At 42.7% G+C, this 22,575-nt stretch overlaps 1 protein-coding gene across 4 annotated transcripts in view; it reads right to left on the reverse strand.

The window, feature by feature from the left end:
* PIP5K1B (phosphatidylinositol-4-phosphate 5-kinase type 1 beta) overlaps positions 1–22,575 on the reverse strand; it is a 290,374-nt gene that overhangs the window by 224,457 nt on the left and 43,342 nt on the right. The window contains exon 2 of one of the 4 annotated variants that reach the window (XM_046022086.1): positions 1,324–1,449. The exons of the other annotated variants lie outside the window; for them this stretch is intronic. The gene's annotated coding sequence lies outside the window, so the exon portion shown is untranslated. The remainder of the gene's footprint in view (positions 1–1,323; positions 1,450–22,575) is intronic. 4 annotated transcript variants of the gene reach the window in all.

Genomic DNA, 22,575 nt, shown 5'->3' on the forward strand with positions numbered 1-22,575 from the left:
ACTTGTCAGTGAACAAACTCACTTTTCCCTGCCCTGGATCCCCTAGTCCTGAGAATGAACGACACAACCACCTCCCCAGACAACCAAGTCAAAACTCAACATCATCTAGATCTGTCCTCTCCTTCCTGTCTCTCTCATCCCGGTACTTCTTTAACATCTGGTGCCTTTCTATCCCGCCCTTGTTACTAAAGCACAGGGTCCCGTCCCCCGCACCAGGACTACCGTCTTAACACCAGTGAGTCTTGGTCAGTGTGGATGGTTCCAATCTTACCCAGTTTGCATCAGCATCACCAGAGTGGATGTCTTGAAACTGTCTTGTCAAGGTACTTACACCCCCTTTCCTCTTGCTCAAATTCTGCCACTGATGTTCCCAGCAGGGCCACAGGACAGACAAGCAGATTACAGAGAGAAAGGCACACTGAAGAGAGGACAGAGGCAGCTAATCCTAATATCTCCCCCAGATTTCTCTAAAGCTTTACTCCCTTTGAGCCAAAAGTGCTATAATGTAGTTCTGAAGAACAGGAGCTCTGAAGTCAGAAAACCTGCATTTACATCGGGACTGTAACTTACAAATGTGTGACCTTGGGGATCAAATTACTTACCCCCTTTGAGCTTCTGCTTTCTTACTGAAAAGTGAGAATCAGAGTTACTCTGTCAACTAATTCTTGGGAATGTCCAGATCACATGCATGAAGCTCTTAGATCACAGCCAGACATGAATGAGACTTCTCACTCAAAAGAGATCCTGGAACCATAACCAGGACATCTTACTTAACTAGACTGTGGTCTCACTTCTCTTTCTTGGCCACCAACCACACAGCCAGCAACTCACCCAGTATTGACTGAGCACTAGAACTGTCTGTGGTTCGATCTGAAGACGGAACCAACATTGCTAACGAAGCTTCTCGGCCAGAACCCCGAGATTTCACATTTCTTTGTGCCACAAAATACTTCCTCTGAGTCTGGTATGATGAAGGTTCCGTAGAGAGTAGGACAGAGATGAACAAGACCCCAGGGGAGGTGAGAATCCAGGAAGGAGGGACGCTGCAAATTATTAACTATCATATAGGCTAGATCTCCCATCCTCAGCCTTCAGGGAGCATCAGAGTCGTCCGTGGAATTTTGAAGACAAATGCAACAGAGTCCCAGTCCAGACAATCCTTTTCAGAAGGGACTGGAGCAGGGTAGTGTAATTTTCATTAAAAAAAAAAAAAAAAAAAAAAGAACCTCTTCCCCTTCCCCGAAGTCAATCTGAGGCGCTCCAGAGTTTGGAAACCACTGCGGGAGGAGGAGGAGAGCATCTGTATTGCTCAGAAGTACTTACTCAAGTATGAATAGTTTTGAGGATGAGGAGATTGCTTTCAGCTGAGAGGACGAACAGACGGTCTAGGAAGAGAGTCTGGTTTAACTTGCTTAACTTGGAGCACGCGAAGCCATCTTAAAATAGGACCTATAGATTAGGAAGAGCTTTGAGAATTTTTGTTTTTCTATTACCTGGATTCCTTCCTCTCCCTGTTTTGACCCAGAGAGCTCAGAACCTCAGTGAGAAGGCCAAGGGCAGGGGAAGAGAGCACCGGACCCTCTTCAGGAGTCCAGCTCGAACGGCAGGCAGCAGACCCTCACCCAGGGAGGGGGACAGCTGATCTGAACGGCAAGGAACCCAACATCTGACATGCCAGCTGAAGACTGTGACTTAAAGCGACAGGAGGACATTTTACTGCCTAAGAGTGAGCAGAGAGGTTCCTGAGTTTTACACTCAGAAGAGCAGACCTTTCTCCATGGAATAAATTTACACTGAGAGGCAAAAATAAAGAGTTCTACTCACATCCCACGAGTGCTGCTTGGTACCCATGGGACATCTGACACCTGTCACATGTGGCAGGAACGCTCAAGAATTTAAGGACTGTGGGGGTGTTACTCATGTCTGGGAGACACCTGATGACCTTGGAGAGAGGACGCAGGTAGAGAGGAGAGAGGGAGAGCAGAAAAAAAGCAGATGGGAGGAGCTGGGCCCCAAGGGAGGTGGGGAGGGGCAACCACACAGACTAAGCTTTGGAAAACTTGGCTGATTCAGATCGAGAGAACGTCTTTCAAGTTCTGACTGGGTGCCTGGTGCTTTCGTGTAGACTGAGAGGAAAACAAGCAATAAAATGTCACCAACCACGGGTCACGGGAAGGTTTTTAAGATACGGGGCTTTCTGAAACTTTTTTTTTTTTTCCTCCCCAGAGAGAAGAGGAGTTAAGAATGGTTAAGAAATGGTTAAGATGGTTAAGAAAAATGTAGATGGTATTAAAAAAAAAAAAAAAAAAACTTGAGAGGAAAAGCCCTAAAGTGGATGAGGAGATGGAATTGAGGGTACCAAGAACAGGTTATAAGTATTTATTTCAAGTCTATTAAATAACTGTTAGCTTCAGATCAGTGAGATCTGGGGAAATTATATCCTTCTTCACAAAGAAGAGCTACGGTTTCAGAGAGCCACACTTTTCACCGGCTCCATGACTGACAACATAAAAACTTCCACTTTACTTCAGAAAAAAATGGAGGTACAAGGCAATTAATGGTGTTGCTTTGAGAATACTTAACTGATCTGGCCACCAGACACAGAATATAAGCTGGAAAAAGCCCCACAGCGTAAATGGTGGTGAAAGCCTGGTCCATTTTCCCTATTTAATTTGCTTTAGGGATGTATGAAATCTAAAGGCTCAATGCATCGTAATGACGTGTCCAAGAAGAGAAAGGTCACCCTGGCCCCAAAGGGATTCCAGCACCCGGAAGGCAGAATGTTGGGGAAGAGGTGGCCCGTGGCCAGTTCCCCGCCAATATGAACCCTTCAGCCAGTATTTAAAAACAAACAAACAATTTTTCAATTTTACAGCTACGATGGGGGAATGAGGGATGTATTCTTGGGTATGAACAAGCTGTGTATTTAATGAAGTAAATATTTTACAATTTGCTCAACTGCTTCTTCCATCACTTTTCCTAACAGAGTGACCCGTCGACTCCTACGGACACTGCTTCACCACTAAGAACCTAGTTGGCCCCGTTACCTCTCTTGAGTTTATTACCAACACCGGGAGACCTAACCGAATGCTTCTAAGGGCACACAGACAGACGGAGAGGTACCGCTAAGATAAACAGCATTGCACTTAGCAGACCGGACAGCCCTCGGGCATCTAAATGGGACAAGCAGCCACACACAGCTCCCGCCAATGCTGGTCTTGGAGAGAAGGGTGGCATTCGGTGCTGGGGCCTCTCATTATTCAAGAGGTCGAAAATCCAGATTTCTAAAAATGTACCCTCTCACACTGGAGAGATGTTCAATTTTTTAAAAAATTAAAGAGTTAACACTTTTGCTTAACATTGATTAAAAAAAATCAGGGACGCCTGGGTGGCTCAGTGGGTTAAGCCTCTGCTTTCAGCTCAGGTCAAGATCTCGGGGTCCTGGGATCGAGCCCCGCGTTGGGTTCTCTGCTCAGCAGGGAGCCTGTTCCCCCTCTCTCTGCCTGCCTCTCTGCCTACTGGTGATCTCTCTCTCTCTGTCAAATAAATAAATAAAATCTTAAAAAAAAAATCAAAGACTAACACTAATACTAATCAAAAGGTATAAAGTCAGGCACAGGCTTGGCCATTATGACCCATGACTGTTGTTCTCTTCTCATTACATCCTTTATCATTTTTTTAAAATACTCAACCCATCTCTGGCCACATGCTCTCTAGGAGAGGACAAAAGTCATGTCTTCCAGGTAGAAGAATGCTTGGCAGGAGCCAGATGTGAGGCACTGCCTAGGAATGATGGTAGGCGATATGGTAACACCTGTCCTAGTTGGTGATGATGTGTCTTTTTTCCCCCCACCGCTCTCCCGGCCAGCACCAGTCAGAACGGGCCACACATCAGTGGGTTAAAGCCTCTGCCTTCGGCTCAGGTCATGATCTCAGGGTCCTGGGATCGAGCCCCACATCGGGCTCTCTGCACCGCGGGGAGCCTGCTTCCTCCTCTGTCTCTGCCTGCCTCTCTGCCTGCCTCTCTGCCTAGTTGTGATTTCTCTCTGTCAAATAAATAAAATAAAAAAAAAAAAAAAAAAAAAAGAACGGGCCACACAGCCTACTGACTTGTTGTGCATCACCATTCTGGTGATTTTTCTCCTCCCCGGGTATGCACATCAAATACTGCCAAATAACAGGCTTCAAACTTCCACTCCAGTGTTTATGGATCAACTTTTTTTCTTATCTTCTGGATGGTACTTTCTAGTCAGGTTTATAATTTCAGCGAAAGTGAGCATTCTTCCCATGCATTTGATTTAAATGGGAATGCTTCTTGGGTTTCACAAAATATGGCGCCGGTTTGGCCTGAGACTGTGTGTTTAAAATAAAGCAATAAATGTAACGAATTCTACTTAGTCTAATTAGGCCAAGTCAATTTTTTTCTTTTTAATCAGGAATATGTATTCCTTCTGTTGTTGTTGTTACCACAGGCCGATTTTATTTAATCTTCTAAAAAGTTAAATTTGGCAAAATTGACATGAAATAAAACTCACCCTTTGAAAGAATACAGTTCAAGGGGTTTTGACAAATACGTACAGTCATGTAGCCACGGTCACAATCCATTTATGACCGGATGTCGAATTCTAGCAAAGCATTTCTGGCACTGATTAAGATGACCACGAAGATTCTCCTTTTTCGATCTAGTAGGGAGTCGAGGTCACAATCCTGGGATGTAGCCCACCTGCTCATGGTATTTATTTAATGCACTCCTAAATTCTATTTGGTGGTATTTTATTGAAGGCTTTTGCATCAATATTCATAAGCAAGACTGATGTATATGAGTGCGTACAGACACACACTACCTTCATGAAGTCCTGGTGTAAAGGTCACTTTTGTATCTTCACCTCGGAAGTCCGACTTTCGTGGTAGGCTAGAAAACGCTGAAATTGTAATGTGAACATTTTTCCAGGTCCACATCGCACAGTTCTGGTTTATACCAAATGTCCCAGTTAAAGGCCCTTTGAGTAAGTTGTAATTTCACCCTCGTGAATAACAGCCTTAAATGCTGGAAGAATTCACTGAGGCCGTCTGGTGCTTGCGCTCTGAACTCAGAGAGAAATTTTTGATGACTTTTTCATTTCTTACATGGTTACTGACTTAGGATCTCTCTGCTGGGAGCCACTTTGATAAAGCAGATTTTCTTAGAAATACCACCCACTTCATATATCTCCATCAAATCTGACATAGGATCTCACTGTATTTTTTGATAATTTCTCCTTGTCTGTCTCCAATTTTGTGGATTTTTACTTTCTCCAGTAATTTACTTTTTAGCAAACTTTTTTCGTTGTACAAAATTGAAAAAATTAAGATCAGAAAAAGTTGAAAGTCACCCATAATCCCACCACCCATGAAGAATCACTAATGAGACTATCATGTAAAATACTCCAGACTTTTATCTGTCTACACACCTACCTTCCCCTACCCACAATGCTTATCAGCCTGCTTTTTCTTTGGTATAGGATGTGAGTATCTTTTCTATATCATATAGATATAGATAAGTACAGATTACATCTTCGACCTCAATGGCTACAAAGCATCATTATACCCTGACTTCCCTACTTAAATTACTGACAATAGGGGATAGGTAGGTAGGTGAAATTTTTGTATTTTGTATTTTTATTCTATTTTATTGTTGTTATTATTATTATTTTACATTTTATTTACTTGAGAGAGAGAGAGAGAGAGCGAGCGAGCGTGCGCACAAGCAAGAGACAGGGGCAGGGGAGGGGACGGAGGGAAAGAAAGAAGCAGACTCCCTGCTGAGCAGCGAGCCCAACTTGGGGCTGGATCCCAGGACCCCAGGATAATGACCGCAGCCGACTGAACCATCCAGGCACCCCAGGTTCAATCTTTAAAGCTGTTATACTGTGTTGAACGTTATTTAACATCTTTATATGCATATCCAATTATACATACAGAAGTGCTAGTCAAAGATATATTTTAAAACAATGTTTTACTTGTAAAAAAAAAAAAAAAGGCCATTTCTTACATAGAAATAAGCAAAGAAAAAAAAACGCACCAAGAACAGAGTCAAGATTTCCTGCAATCCATTATCCAGCAATAGCTTTGGTTAATTTTGTCTGATGCACCCACCAAGTCTAACGAACATTTTTCTTCTTTAACCACAGTGAGACCCTATTATACACCGTAGTTGGTAACTTACTTATCATCTTATGCTGTCTTTTCCTGTACAGCATCATTCCATAGAACTCTAAGACAATCCATGGATAAAAGAACCATAATTTCATCATCTACTGATAGAAATTGGAGAAGTTTGCAATTTTTGCTTTTATAAACAATGCTACAATGAAAAGCAATGAATAGCAGTGCATATATATATATATATATATATATTTTTTTTTTTTTTTTTTTTTTTTTCCTGCCCCATTGTTCAATTATTTCCTTAGGCTAAATTCCCAGAGGTGGAAACGCTGGATAGGAAGATGCGTACTTCAAGGTCTCTCACCAACACATCACCCTTGAAGAAAGGGACATTAATCAACATTCCCAACACAGTCTTAGTGCTTGCTCTCCCCAAATCCACTCTAACCTTGGTATGAACGTTCTCAAACTCAGACTTAGGTAACAAAATATAGCACTATTTTTTTTTTCATTTAAAAAAATTAACCCATTGGACATTTTCTTTCATGTGCTTTCTTGGTCCTTGGCGTTAACTTAAGAAATCACTTTATATGATCTCATACCTATCTATATACAAAACAGCCATAGTTAATTGTATTCCTTTCTTAAAATCGTAGGTCCTACTTTACTGGAGAATTAAAAAAACAAGAAGAAAAACGTGCCTTGCATTTATAGAAACAGCTCTAGTACCCCTGCTGGAATTTTGCTTTTCGTTTATTCCAAATAAGGGAGAACCCCCGTTCTCTCCATGTCGTATTAACATAAAAATGTACCAGGACATTATTATATCATGCCTTGTTAGAGCACAGAATTCAGTGTAGCACAAGGCCACACCCAACTTCTCGGTATGGTGTAAGCATTTTAATAAACATTTCATTATAATATGGTTTTCATCGCTAACAGCTCCACGGAACAGACCACTAAAATAATGCTTGAAGGAAAGTTCAGTTTCATCAAAATGTCAACATCTGTATGTCTGAAACATTAAAAATGTCGAGTGCAGTCTTTCTCAGAGCTTCCATTTTTATTTTTTTCAGAGCTTTCAGTTTTAAATAAGCACCCATTAGGAACAATTGTGACTGATTTCCTTTGGAGCAAAAATTTCCTTTGGAGCAAGAACATTCACTTTTTTTTTTTTAACAGTTAAAAACAAATGACCTGCAAGTGAATTCAAGATAATGAGCAGCGACTGTAGCATTCCATCAAAGCATTTTTGTTTCAGTGTGTAAGAACAATATTCAGAACACATTTCCCATAAGGCAGCGAATTTACACGGGCTTTCTCCACTTTTTAAAAATCCCTGGTCTTATTCAAAAATGCCCACCCATGTGTAAAATGCTTCCACGTTTTTAATGACTACCATTAAGGAAATCAACATAATTACAGTTGGAAACATAAGGTCCCTGTTTCTGGATACGTGGGTATTTAAGATGAAGGGATCTCATAATAAAGGCGGCGCAAGAAGAGATTTACTTCATCAGGTGCAGCTAGAATCATTCTGTCCTAACATTACTGCTTTCTGTGTTGATGAAGGATTGCTTAATCGGCCTGACCTTGCAATCAAGGCTTGGTAGAATGTATAAAGTTAACACTGTAGCTTTAAACGATAGTACGAAAAACCAGTAAAATAAGTGTTTTGATATTCCTCAAGCATTCAGTAAAAGATCCGAAAATTCCAAAGTCCTACAACAGTACTTTGATAAAAGAATGTTTATTATGATAGAAGTACTACAACGTGAAGACACCACCATTATCCTACCAACTCCTCCGTTATATCTCAGGGCCCTAAATATAACGGATCCCACAATTTAGTGGAAGAGACGACCAGGACGGCAGATTAGGGAATGACAATGACACTAGGAAATGGAAAGGCCATTCTTTCTGCACCCTGAACAGCACTGCGGATTCACCCTCCATGAATCATGGGCTCAAATGAGCACATAGTTCCAGAAATAACCCACCATTTGACTCCCGCCTGAAGTGGAAAGATGACCACTACAGGAGGCTATTTATTGTTGAGATTAAGTAAACCCCAAAATCTCATCCAAGAGCAGCCAGCCTTGAAGAGACTCAAGATAAACTGGAAAACCAGGACATCTCCTAAAAGTAAACTGAAACAAAGGTTAAGGAAAGAAAAAAAAAAAAAAGCGGGGGGACGAGTGTGTCCAAAAAAAAGGGCGGGATAAGCACAAAAGGAGAGAGAGGTGCCAATCATTGTGTCCAGCATCCCCGGAGAAGACGGTACCCTGAACCAAATGCTCTGAGAATCCTCGTCTGTCTGCCGGACCCATAGCTCGTGAGCAAGGCAGATCTGCGGATGGGGTTGGCCTCATCTGCAGAAACCAGCCCTTGGAGCATGTGTGTGCCTCTGTTCTGACCCTCAGCCTCACTTACAGACCATTTGGTGTTAACACAGGAGCTCAAGCAAGTTTACCAACGCACGGGGAGAAAACACACCACTTCGTTGACATACTTATCGCAGCAGGCCGAGTGTTTTCCATTCCGCACGTACATTGAGAAGGCGGCCTTCTTCATCACGTCTGAGGATTCCGAGTGGTATGAATCAATTCACCAGCGTCTAATTAGCCTTACAGAATGACGACACTGAGTTTATGAAGCTACAAAGCTGTGAATCATATATTTTTTTTAAAGCTTCAATAATTTCCCCACGCCAGCACTACAGTGTTGAAATTCCTGAGCGCGGCAGAACTTGCCTACCTTTTTAACCTCATGCGACAGGACGGTGATCACCTTCATCCGTAAGAACTGACATTTGTTAAGTGTTTCTCCCACGGCAGCCCCTTCCTAACAAGCGTTTTACTTACAGTATTTCATTTAAAGCTCCCCCAAACCCAAAAGGTGGCTAATGCTGTCTTTTTTGCTTTACTAAATGATGAACTAACCAAAGGCACAGGAAGGTTCAGTGTTTTGCCTCATCATGTTCCCACATGAATCTCACGCCGCGGTCATACTGAAATATTTGTAGGTCTTGCAAACGCCAGAGGCTTCTGCACCCCACTGACCTGGCCCAGAAACCATCTGGCTTTTTCTTGTCGGACCACCTCCTTTTTATTCTTCAAGACTCAGCTGGGGCAGGCCTCCTCTGGGAAACCTTTCCAGATACCCTAACTTCTCTAGGAAAAGTTACCATTTCTCTCTCTTCAGGACTCCCACGCAGGTGTCCACATACACGTACTGCAGGAACTAAGAGTCTCCGTGTAAAGCTGTTCCCCAACAGGCTATGGCCTCTCTCATGGGCAATGTCAAGGTCATCGCATAAGGCCCCAGAGTCTTTGACTGCACAACTCCAGGGGGCGCCATTCACAGAGGCAACAGAGTGACATAAACGGTGATTCCTTGCAGTGGCAGAGTATGGCAGCTCCAAGGACAGTAAGCCCTGCCTCCCAAAAAATAAGGCACAGAGGATGTGCGCACCAACATGTCTGAGCCAGTGGTGGAGACCAATATAATACACATGAAATGGGGCTTAACCACTGAGATGTCCCAACCGGATTGTCACCCCACGAACCAACGTTCCAGAAGGTAAAGGGTAAACAACGCTGTCAACCTGAAGATAAGGGCTAGTTTTGCCACTCAGTACGAGGAAACTCAAAAACCTCTGCCTTCTCTTCTCTGTATCAGCTTCTCGTCCATTTTTTCCAAGTGCTAACGGTGAATTCAGATTTTCCTCTGAGCCTTTGATAGCGGCATAATTAATCTGAAAATGCATGTACCATTTTCGCCGGAATAATTATAGCGAGAGGCAGATAGAAAGATCTAGCCAAAAGAGTGGACTGAAATGCAAATTAATATCGTCCAATTTTTTTTTCTATTTTAATGAGCATGTTCTCAAGGACATTATGATTCTGTATTCAGAAGAACGACATTCCACAACTTTCAACCACCTGCTCAGCAGAGAGGGAAAAAAAAAAAAACAAAACCAGTTCCGCACACGGAACTCTGGCAAACCTCCATGGTACCTTTATTGAGAGGTAAAGAAGGGAAAATAAACTTAGGTAATACATCCCTATTTTCTTCACAGGGACATGGCCTCTCTGTCATTCCATGGATGGGAACATGGTCCTAGGTAAGAGAACCTTCCACACCTAATCAGCTTTCACCAACAGCGGGAGATTAAGGTGGGCTTCACTGGAGAGCAGTCATCGGAGGTCACAACTGAGCCTGAATTCCTCGATTCCTGCCTTCTGCGGACGGACAGCTCCCTGTCTTGGAGAAGGAAAAGGGAGAAGAGAAACAAAACTGACTCGCTCCCAAACCACTAGCAAAACTATGAAACATCCGAGAATGGCAACGTGGTATGCAGAAATACGGTCCCCCACCCCCAGCGATGGTCACGTTGTAATCCCCAGAACCTGTGACTGTGGTGTGACCACGCCAAGGTGGGGAAGGGGATTAAGGATGCAGGTGAAATTAAGGTTGTTAATCAGCTGACCTTAAAATAGGATTATCTGCTGGGCCCAATGTAATCACAGGGGTCCTTCAAATGCAAGAGGGAGGCAGAAAAGCTCAAGTCTGAATGACAGGATGTGAGAAAACACTCCACTAGCCCTTGCTGGCTTTGAAGATGGAAAGAGGCCATCAGCCAGGGAATGCTACCGGCCTCAAAAAGGCAAGACAACAGATTTTCGAGCAGAGCCTCCACAAGAAAAGGAAGTCCTGTTGACACTTTCATTTGAGCCTCCTAAGATCAAATTTGGGCTTGTGACCTCTGGAACTATAAAGATAAATTTGTGTCCTTTTAAGCCACTAAATCTAGGGGAATCTGTTAATTAGCCACAGGAAACAAAGGCAATTTCATGAGAAAAGAGATAAATTAATTCTATAATTTCTACAACATGTGAACATTTAATCCCCCAAAGGAGAGTCAAGAGCTCCCATGGACCATCATACCTGATGTGACTATTTATTCCCTTTTCTACTCTCTGTGTATCATGAACTGTAACACTTAACAGCTATTTATTTTACAGAAATGGTCTGAAGTACATTCAAATTGGTATGGCATTTTGAGGCTTCCTGCATCCAAGATTCATAATATTTTATATGCATCAAAGGGACCTCAGCAAAGAACATATGGTCAATTCCCTATAACTAAGTTATAAATGAAGACTTCCGGGCCGAAAGTACTATACTCCAGGTCACATGGCCAGTTATCACAGGGCCAACAAGAGTCCTTTCTCAAGCCAGTTCTCTTCCAGTCCCCGAGGCTACCAATAACTAGGATGACAAGCTCTGCACAAAACTAAATGGCACTTGAAATATATATATATATATCTATATATCTATATATATATATATATAAATGGAGGTGAATTTTTAAATTTTATTTCATTTTAATTTTAAACATTTTTAAAACCCGACCGCTTCTGTTACAGGAAAACTTTTACATATGTTTGGAGCAACCTGGAAATGTGAGTCTACTTTTTCAACTACAAGCTTATGAAATCTAAATAAAGACCCAGTATTTTGAATGAAAATCTAGATTTAGAGGACTGAGTGTGAAGAAAAAATATCAAATGTATCACTAAGGTTTCATGTGACTACTGAACTAATATTTTGATATATTAAGTGAAATGTAACTACTATAAAATTTAAAATAACATAAGTGCCTCTCACTGTATTTCTAGCCGACAGTGCTATTCTAAAGAAACAGACTGGGACACATGTGTATTTTAACCTGAAATTCCAGAAAATGGAAACACAGGCAAAAATGTAAGATATGTGCTTGATGTGAAGAAGAAATTACAGAGGGAACCTGTGGCAGAAAACTGTACATACACATGATCAGAATCTCCAAACTTTGTAAAAAGGTCCAAGATGAAAGAAAATTCTTTTTCTAATTTTATTTTTAATCAAGTGGAATACCAGGAGAACTGGAACAAAACAACGTTACAAAATCACTCTTCTTAAAACTTCCCTTGTTTGTGGGTTGGCTCTTAATGTACAGACGACCTTGCAGAACGACTGTAAACTACCCGTGAATACACAGACCATGGAGCAGCCACACTACATTTTTAGAAAATCTATTTCTTCCACAAATGTGTCATGCTGGCAAAAAATGAGAATACCAGCAATTCACAAATCTTCGCATTAAATTTCTAATTCAAGCTCTCCCACCAACCCCCCCCCCCCTTTTTTTTGGCTTTGGTAATGGATCAGCTGTAAGTTTTTAGAACTAATACCACAGCAGGAGATATGCTGATCTGTCAAACAGGGTTCTTAAAAAGTATTTATGTAAAATATCACACAGCCAAAGGCCCTGTAAAAAAAAAATCCCTGGAATTTGGCCTTAGCAGTCAGACAATTTATCCCACTCTCCTTCTTCACGCCCTTCCTTCTGCACAACGGGAGCAAGTCCATGCAGGTAACACCCTGTGGGTGTCAGACGTCTGATTGAAGATGTCAACGTGAAATCTACACGGCGGCTCAGAGAAAAGAGTGTTTTGTTCACGGGACCCTAAGCCTCCCAGAGGTCCTGCGGGATAATCTCAGCTTTGCTTTTCAGGCTCTCTGAGGTCACCTGGATCAGTCAGTGTTTCAGGACGGTGGTGGACTGTGTGGAGGTCATTCCCTTGGGACTCGTCCTCAGGACCCTGGCTGTCTGTAAGACTGCACAGATCACCTCTCACCCCAGACCTCCACAGCCCAACCGCCCTGTTTTCCTGTTTCAACGCTCCACAGCAAGGAAACACACACGAATACAATGTTTAGATGAAAGGGCCTGTATTTACAGGATGACGGCAATTATACAGACGAAGGAGGAACTATGGTAAACGCCAACACAGTTATCTCTCTCAGTAGGATGAGATTCCTTACACTTTGCAGTATTTTCCCAAGTTTTGCAAGGAGAAACGTGAATTACCTCTACAGGCTAATTTTTCCTTTTTCTTGGTGGTGGTTGGGGGGTCCCTGTTACTAAGGTACTTGAATGCATTCTGCATTAGCATGCCCCTTAGACAGCAGCGTACAGTACATTCTGTGAACTGCTCGCGATGTCATTAACCAGAAATAGACTCACAAATGTGCCTTCAAAAGCGCCACTACTAACCCAAAAAGCAGGAGCAGTATGAAAGCCAAATACGGATCCTTTAGGACACTGCATCAAAAACTAATGATGTATTTTATGGCGACTAACATAACACAATAAAAATTTAAAAATAAAATAAAACTTAAGTTAAAAAAAAAAAGGAAAGCAGTCTCCAAAGACAGACACGATAAAACTAAAATTTGTTTCTTTGAAGTAGGAGCTAAACATAACCAGCTGAATGACACTGTGCTTCTAAGGTCTTAATAATACTGCATAAAAAAATTAAGGCCTTACATTACAGAAATTTCTGACCCACCCTTCTAATTTAAGTATGATGTATTCCAAATTGTTTCTTTTTTTTATTATTTATTAATTTGACAGGCAGAGATCACAAGTAGGCAGAGAGGCAGGCAGAGAGAGAGAGAGAGGAGGAAGCAGGCTCCCTTCTGAGCAGAGAGCCTGATGTGGGGCTCGATCCCAGGACCCTGGGAACATGACCTGAGCTGAAAGCAGAGGCTTTAACCCACTGAGCCACCCAGATGCCCCTCCAAATTGTTTTCTTTTTTACAGATATTTAAGAGTTCGGCGGTGCATAGAGTACAAGTAAAAATCACTGAGGATCTAAAATAAAAGGTATTTATTTATAAAACTTATACGTCACCTTTTAGTCACAGAACTTCAGGCAAATACAGTTACCGTTTGCAGAGCTGAACTGTCAGGCGTCAAGAAGGCCACACACCAAGAACTTATTATCAACTACACCTTATTTGGAGAAGAAAGAGACTGGAATTGCCAAGGTACTGTAGGAAGAAAACCACAAATCATGTGTGAAGGCAAAACACTAGTGACCTTCCCTTTGAAGTCAGAAACCGGATGCGGATGCCTCCTATCACTTCTGTTATTTGAGTATTTTTCTACAAGTGTCTGCCAAAGCAGGACAAAATTATAAATAATGGGAACTAGAAGATGTAATGAACGCTATTTGGAAATACAATAATCAGTCCACTTCATCAAATCCAGTGGAATCACCCAAAAATAAGAAAAAAAAATCAGAGCCAAAGCATAGCAATCAACAGCGTCCTTAATTTGTGGAAATGACCACCTAGAAATACAATGGGGCCAAATCCACATTTATAAAGGAAAAAAGGTAGCCAACAAATAGGAATACATTTAAAGAGAGGGACAGAGAGCCAACTAAGGAAACCCACGAAACGTTAGCGTGGGACACAAACGAAGACTCCAAGAAACGAAATCTTGTGCGATCCTACTCACTGTGAAAGCTTAATCGTGAAGATTACAATCTCCGCCGCCCCCCCCCCCCCCCAGTAAATTCCGAAATGTAGTTCCGTTCCCATTACTACCTCACTGGACGTTTTCTTTGGGACTTGATAAAATTACTCTAAATTTCCCTTAGAAGAATTGCCAAGAATACTCAATAAATTTGGGGGGAAAGATAATGAATAACTAGAGACCTGCACGACCAGATACATCACCAAAGTGTGCGGAGCTCAACAGCGGCGGGAACTAAGATGCATTCTGTTCTTTGCGGCACACTGTTTAAGGACGGTCTAGAGCTCCACATGTAATTCACACAAGATTTCAAATCAACACAAGAAAGAGGAATGATTAAATCAGGTTGGTTAACTGGCTGTCCATTTTGGAAAAGATGAAGTTGATCCCCATCTCTCATCTGACCCCAACAAAAATTTCAGATGCAGGAGAATTTAAGAATGAAGCCATCAAAGTACTAGAAGAAAATTACAGTAATATTTATGTAATAATGGGGTGCAAGAGACCAAATCATGACAGAGGCCAAACCTCTACAGAAAAATGTTATTCAATTTGAGAGCATAAAATGTCAATCTTTGAGAAAATCTACTAAACACAAAACCAAAAGGCAGGCAAATTGAAGAAAATACTTGCAACATACGGCAGAAAGGGGTCTTAAAACCTTAACCGATAAAGAGTTGGTATCAATCAACTTAAAATTTTGCTTTTAAAAATAGGCAAGCGACGTAAGACAATTTATGAAGAAATGACACAAATGGCCAAAAACATTCAAACATACCTAAAGTCAAATATATGCACATTAAAACACGAGTCAGTGTTTTTAAATATCAACGTGTCAAAGATTTTTAAAAAGTGAACCCAACAAGTGTTTTAAAACAAGGAGGGAATGGGTCAGTCCCACTGCTGGTCTAAATCTAGATAGATACTAGTTTTCCAGAGAAAAATGTGGCCATGTACATTTAAAAAACACTATCATTTTGTAATGCCCACTGATCCCGTAATCACATCTCTAGGAATTTATCCCATGCAAATGACTGGAGATATTTAAAGCTTTTTATAGTTTTTATAACACTTAATGATTAAAACACATTTCCAGCACTAATAATCCATACACATTATGCTATGTCCACTAAAAATGCAATCATTAGGGGTGCCTGGGTGGCTCAGTGGGTTAAAGTCCCTGTCTTCGGCTCAGGTCATGATCTCAGGGTCCTGGGATCAAGTCCCGCATCAGGCTCTCTGCTTAGTGGGGAGACTGCTTCCCCTTCTCTCTCTGCCTGCCTCTCTGCCTACTCGTGATCTCTCTCTCTGTCAAATAAATAAAATCTTTAAAAAAATGCAATCATTAAAAATGTTATAGAAGACTAGTGACAGAAAATATGTACATGCCATCTCAAGTTTTTAAAAACATGTATTTTATAAATATTTATTTTTATATATTTTATACATTTCATATATTTTATATTTTATTATATATCATATATATTACATTTTTTAAGATTTCATTTATTTATTTGATAGAGAGAGATCACAAGTGGGCAGAGAGAGAGAGAGGAGGAAGCAGGCTCCCCGCTGAGCAGAGAGCCTGATGTGGGGCTCAATCCCAGGACCCTGAGATCATGACCTGAGCCGAAGGCAGAGGTTTAAACCACTGAGCCATCCAGGCGCCCCAATATATTACATATTTTTATATATTATGTGTTCTATATAAATATAAATATAGATATTTTTTAAGTAAACTCTACACCCAAAGTGGGGGGTTGACCTCCTGACCCTGAGATCAGGAGTCACACACCCATCTTGTTTTTAAGGAGTAGACTGTAAAGCGGTGTGCCCCTTATGATTCTTTAAGAAGATGTGCAAGTGAAAGCACACAGGGAAGACGGAAGGATACATACTAAAATTGTTAAAATTATTGAGTTGTGAGGATGAGAGATTTTACCTTCTTTTATTACGCACATGTTCTAAATTTTCTGCATGAGTGATGTATTCCTTTTCTACTAATAAGTTTGTAATTTTTAGTCAAGGCAGGTTTACAGCAGATTTTCCTGGGAGAAGACTTAATGAAGAGAAGAACCGGAAATGGCAGACCGGAAGCCTCACGTGGCACTACATTAGCCATCATGCTCAGGCACTGGATTTTATTTTTAGGGAATCTTTAGTGCCCACATTTTCTCCCGCTGCCTGCTCTGCCTGGGTAGTTTCCATTTTTTAAAATTTGTTTTTTTCCCCTTTGTTTTCACCAAAATAAAATAAAACAAACCAAAAACGTACCCTGTTTATTTTGGACACAGCTGCTGTCCTCATTTTTATGTTCCCTTGCTGAAGATCCTGCTTCTTACAATGGCCCTTTCAAACTTTCTAGACTCAACCCATCATACTTTGTTATACTGAACTTTTTTTAAAGATTTTATTTATTTATTTGACACAGGGAGAGAGATCACAAGTAGGCAGAGAGGCAGGCAGGGGTAGAGGAAGAAGCAGGCTCCCCGCTGAGCAAGGAGCCCGACGTGGGACCCGACCCCAGGACCCCGGGATCATGACCTGAGCCAAAGGCAGATGCTTAACGGACTGAGCCACGCAGGTGCTCCTGTTATACTGAACTTAAAGGACAGTAGAATTCTTCTCCGAATTCCAGTTAACACCTTTCCCTCTCTTCCATGGCCATATTCCTTCCTTCCACATCCTTTCCCAATGACTGCCATGAAAACAGTATGAGGTATAACGTTAGGATTTATATAAAGAACCTGCAATTCCCCACCCCTCTGACCCGCCAACGTGTTTCATCAGCTCAAATCCGACCGACCAGCTAATCACTAAGTGGGCAGGTGGCATCAAAAGGAACCTCTGAAGGACACCTAGTCCAGTGCCCGGCCCCTGTGGCGGGGAAGCACCACTTCCCCTTGACAGGTGCGCTAGCAGAAACTCCGAGAAGAACTGGCTGAAACACACATTAGTTACGTGGTGGCAAAGAGAAGGAATGGAACATGGGTCTTACATTCCTAGAGACAGGATTTTCCACAGAATCAGGATGTCAGATTCGTGAGAGAGAGAGAAAGAGAGGAGAACAAAAAGGAGACCAAATCATATTCCAATGGCTATGGCGGAATGAACTACCTACAGATGTTTTCACAAAACACGAAGTTAGAAAACTACACCCTGGGAACAGAGGGAGCCCTGTGCACTATGGGTGGGATCACAAATGGGGGCACCGCTAGGAAAACAGGATGGGGGTTCTTCAAAAAATTAAAAAGAACTATAGCAAGATTCAGCGATTCCACTTCTGGGAATACACCTGAAGGAGATGAACACCGTATGTCCAAAGACAGCTGCACCCACATGTTCCCAACATTATCTACAACAGCCAAGTGTGGAAACAACCTAAGTCTCCATCAGCGAAATCAGTGGACAAAGAAGATGTGGTACATACACACACACACACACACGTACACAGACACACACGCACACAGAGACACACATGTACACACAGAGATACACACATACACAGAGAGACACAGACACATACATGTACACACACGTACACATAGACACAGAGACACACAGACACACACGTACACACAGACACACATGTACACACAGAGACACACAGACACACGTACACACAGAGACACACATGTACATACAGACACATATGTACACACAGAGATACACACATACACACAGAGACACAGACACATCTACACACACAGACACACACGTACACACATGTACGTACACATAGACACAGAGACACACACAGACATACATGTACACACAGACACAGAGACACACACATGTACGCACCGACACCCACACACACCAGACATACCCACATACGTACACACACACATGCACACACAGAGACACATATGTACACACAGAGATACACACATACACACAGAGACACAGACATTCATGTACACACAGAGACACACACAGACACACACATGTACACACTGACACCCACACACAGACACACAGAGTGCTACTCTACCATAAAAAGAGAAAAATTCTTCCATTTAAGACAACAAAGGTGGACCTTGAGGCATTATGCTAAGTGAACGAAGTCCAATACTATATGATCTCATTCCTATGTGGAATCTAGACAGAAACAAACAAACAAACAAAATCATAGAAAAAGAGACCAGATTTGTCTTTGTCAGAGGTGGGTTTGGGGGCAGCAGAACTGGATGCAGGCAGTCGGAGGGTACACACTCCCAGCGATCAGATAAACAGGAACTGGGGGGTAACGTGCCACGTGATGACTGTCGCTCACACAGGCATATGGTACCCTGGAAAGTTGTTAAGACAGTATTTACTAAGGGTTCTTATCACAAGGAAAAGACCAATTCTTTTTCTTTTACTGCATCCAATAGATGTTAACTGAACTTCTTGCTGTCATCATTGCATATCATTGCATGATATACGTAAGTTAAATAATGATGCTTACAGGCGGCTGTAGGTCAACTGTATCTCGATAAAACTAGGTGGGGTGGGACACAACAGCCCTGCCTTGCCACTACCTGTATGAGTGACACAACCTCTCTGGGCCCAGGTCACTCAACTCAGAGCAAGGTGAACTTCAAGATCGCTGATATGGTGCAGTTCAAATCCACTTCCACAGACCTATTACATCCTAAAGTTATGGCAACACAGGAAACAGCATACATTCAATTCAATCCCCATTTATTGGGCAGCTACCATGGGCAAGATGCTATGATGGATACTGTGGGGATACAGCTCTGGCTTCCAACTATGTAACCAATACAGAAGGACTGAATTTTATAAACAAGCCACCAGGACCAAGTGTTGGCTCTCAGACACATTCAACTCTTAGTACATTTGTAAAGTTAGAGAGAAGTTATTCCATATGGACTGACCTATGGATTCATTCATTGCTTCATTCTGAGAGAGAGCAGAGCAAGCAAGCACGCACTAGAGGGACAGCGGGAAAGAATCCTCAAGCAGACTCCCAGCTGAGCGCAGAGCCTGATGCAGGACTTGATCCCACAACCCATGAGATCCTGACCTGAGCTGAAACCAAGAGTCAGATGCTCAACCAACTGAGCCACCCAGGTGCGCCAAGACTGCCTTATTCTTCAGAAACGGTCTTGAAGAGTAGATAAGTAGACAGGGCATCCGGGTTTTAGCTCTGGCACTGTCAGAAATTTTTTTTATGTTCATTCTTTAATAATTTTATTTAGTTAGTTATTTAAGAGGAAGAAAAAGAGTGTGCATGTGAGTGGGGAGGAGGCAGAGGCAAAGGAAGAGAGAATCTCAAGCAGACTCTGCACCGGGCACAGAGACCCACTGGGGGCTCAATCCCATACCCCAAGATCAGGACCTGAGTGGAAATCAGGAGTCAGACGCTCAACTGATTGAGCCCCCCGGGCGCCCCTGGAAATTCATTTTTAGAGAAATGAAGAAGGTGAAATTCACATAACATCAAACCAACCGTTTTCAAGTGAATGATTCCATGGCGCTAGGCACCGTCACGGGGTGGCGAGATCACCACCTCCGTGGGCTCCAGGGCTTTCTCCTGGCAGGGCAGCAGGGCCTCCGGGGGATGTTCTGTTCCTGGTCCCCACCATTCCCCAATCAAGCCTTTGACTCCTCAGGACCGTCTGCAGTCACTCAGCGTCACTGGGCAACTCGTTCTACTCCATCATCCAATAAAAGCCCAGCTCAGCGTCTACCAGCCCGGTGAAGAACCGTACTATTACCCACAAAAGTCAATCAATGGAACCTCCATGATAGCTAAATCATCACTTTTTTTAATAGCTGGACTTCTATTACCCAAAGTATACACTGCCTCTATTTATTTCAATCTGCGTTTATGAAAGTTTGCACAGAGTACTCCTAGCTCACAAGAGGCCAGCTCACAGGCCCTCTGTGTAGACTTGCCTTCTGCAGGCAGAGCTCATCAGAGCAATGTTTGCACGTGTCTGAAACAGACGATTACAATTACCATAAATATGTACATATAACCTCAGAAATTTTCTACATGCTAATTGGAAAATGTAACCACCAGCATTTTCTGAGGATTTACTGTGCTCTAGACTCAAGTCTCAATGCTTTTGATGTGTAATTTCATTTAATTCTCACGAAGGTCATAAGGAGGGTGGGGCTTGGAGACGTTCAGCGACTTGCCCCAAATCATCCACGACATACGTGGAGAGCCAGAGTTAAAAAGATTGCCTGTTTGACGTAGGAACAGTGCCCTGACTTGGTAGGCATACTCCTTCCCCAGGACTGCATTGCTAATAATCATCCTCGAACCAGTCCTATGAAGAATTCCCACGGCAGCTGGGATAAACCAAAGCCACAGGGCTTAACCTTCAAAAAGACACTCCCAGACCGTTCGTGGAGAAGGAGCAGAGGTTCAGGACCTGTGAAAGAATCAGCTATTCCACTGTCCACCAAGGAGCCGCATTAGCAAACAGTGGTTTCAACCCACAAAGACATTTTCATTCACCCCTATGAAAATATTAAAAAACGTTCCCACCCCATTCCAGATCGCATCCTGTCCCCGGCGCCAATCGAGCACTCCCAAGCCCTCTCACCCTAGACTGCTTGTTTCCACCCGCCTCTGTACTATTCCATTCACTTATTCATCACGCATATTATCATGATTCCGTGCTAGAATGCAAGCTCATTGAGAACAGGAAATCTTTGTTGTTATTCACTGCTATGCCCCCAGTGCTTACAGACACAATGGCCCAAACCACAGTCGGAGCACATTCCTCTTCCTTACAAAAGTAGATGATGGTATCTATTCACAACACTTTCTACCATTTCACCAAAGACAGCTAAACGCGGCTAAATATTTCGCACTTTTGAATAGAGACACTGCCACATCTCTAAGGGGATGCCACAGCCACGTCACCGAGGAGAAAGCTGCAATTACAGAATAATAGGACCATCCCTGGCAGATGGAAGGGGGTTTTCGTGTTGTTACAGCTCATCGAGGAGATTATCTGAAGAGTTCAGTGAGTGAGCACGGCTGACCAGGCAATCCAAGCATGCAAGCCAAGCCATGATTCCCCAACTCTTAGGCACAGCGTTGGGGAGCCGGGGGACAGAAGGGGCGGGTGACGAAAGAAGGACGTTTCATTTCAAACACTGAGCTTTATCATACAAGCTACTGTTTGGGAAAGGTTTTAAAAACCCAATACTTCTATCATGGAAATGACACAAAATAGCGTAATAAACTAGTGTGGCAGAGCATGGGTTAATAAGGGCTTTCCTTTATTCAACACTCTCCTAGGTACGCGGCACTCTTTTCAGATCTTTGTGTACATCATGAGAATACCTTCATAACCACCCTGTGATGTAGGTACCATTATTATTGTCGAGATAATGAAACTGAGGCTCAGAGAGGTTGTCTAACCCACTTGGGAACACACAGCTCTGGAGTGATATTGCGGGGATCGAAACCTAGGTTAGTGGTTCTCTGCCGCGGGCGGTATCTGGCAACGTCCAGAGACTTTTCTTGTTATCACAACTGGAGGGAAGGTGCTCCTGGCATCTAGCTGGGTAGAGATGCTTTAAAACATCCTACAAGGTAAAGGACAGCCCCACAATAAAGTATCTGGCCCCAGATGTCAACAGCGACGAGGTTGAGAGACGTGGCTCTGGAGCTACCACTTCTAACCCGCGGACGCGAAGTTTGAGAAACGCCGTCTCTAACAGGACAGAAGGGAGGAAAGCTCAGTGCACCGTGCCAGCTAAGTGCAGCTTTAAGTTAGCTTCTAAAAGAAGTACACTTGTTTCCTGAGCCACTGCGACACATGATGACTTGGCGTCAAATGACACAAATGAATTCCTTCGCCCCTCTGGAGCCCTGAAGTCCAAAACCAGGATTACCAGGGCTGAAACAGACGTCAGCGGCGCCATGCTCCCTCTGCAGGTTCTATGGGAGAAGTCAGCCCTTGCTTCTTCCAGCTTCTGGATGCTTCCAGCACTGCACTCCTTGGCTGGCGGCCACATCATTTCAATTTCTACCTCCACCTTCTCACAACCTTCTCCTCTCTGTGTCTATGTACCAAACCGTGCAC

This window comes from Meles meles, chromosome 11 (genome assembly GCF_922984935.1).
Source record: "Meles meles chromosome 11, mMelMel3.1 paternal haplotype, whole genome shotgun sequence".
Taxonomy (NCBI): Eukaryota; Metazoa; Chordata; class Mammalia; order Carnivora; family Mustelidae; genus Meles; species Meles meles.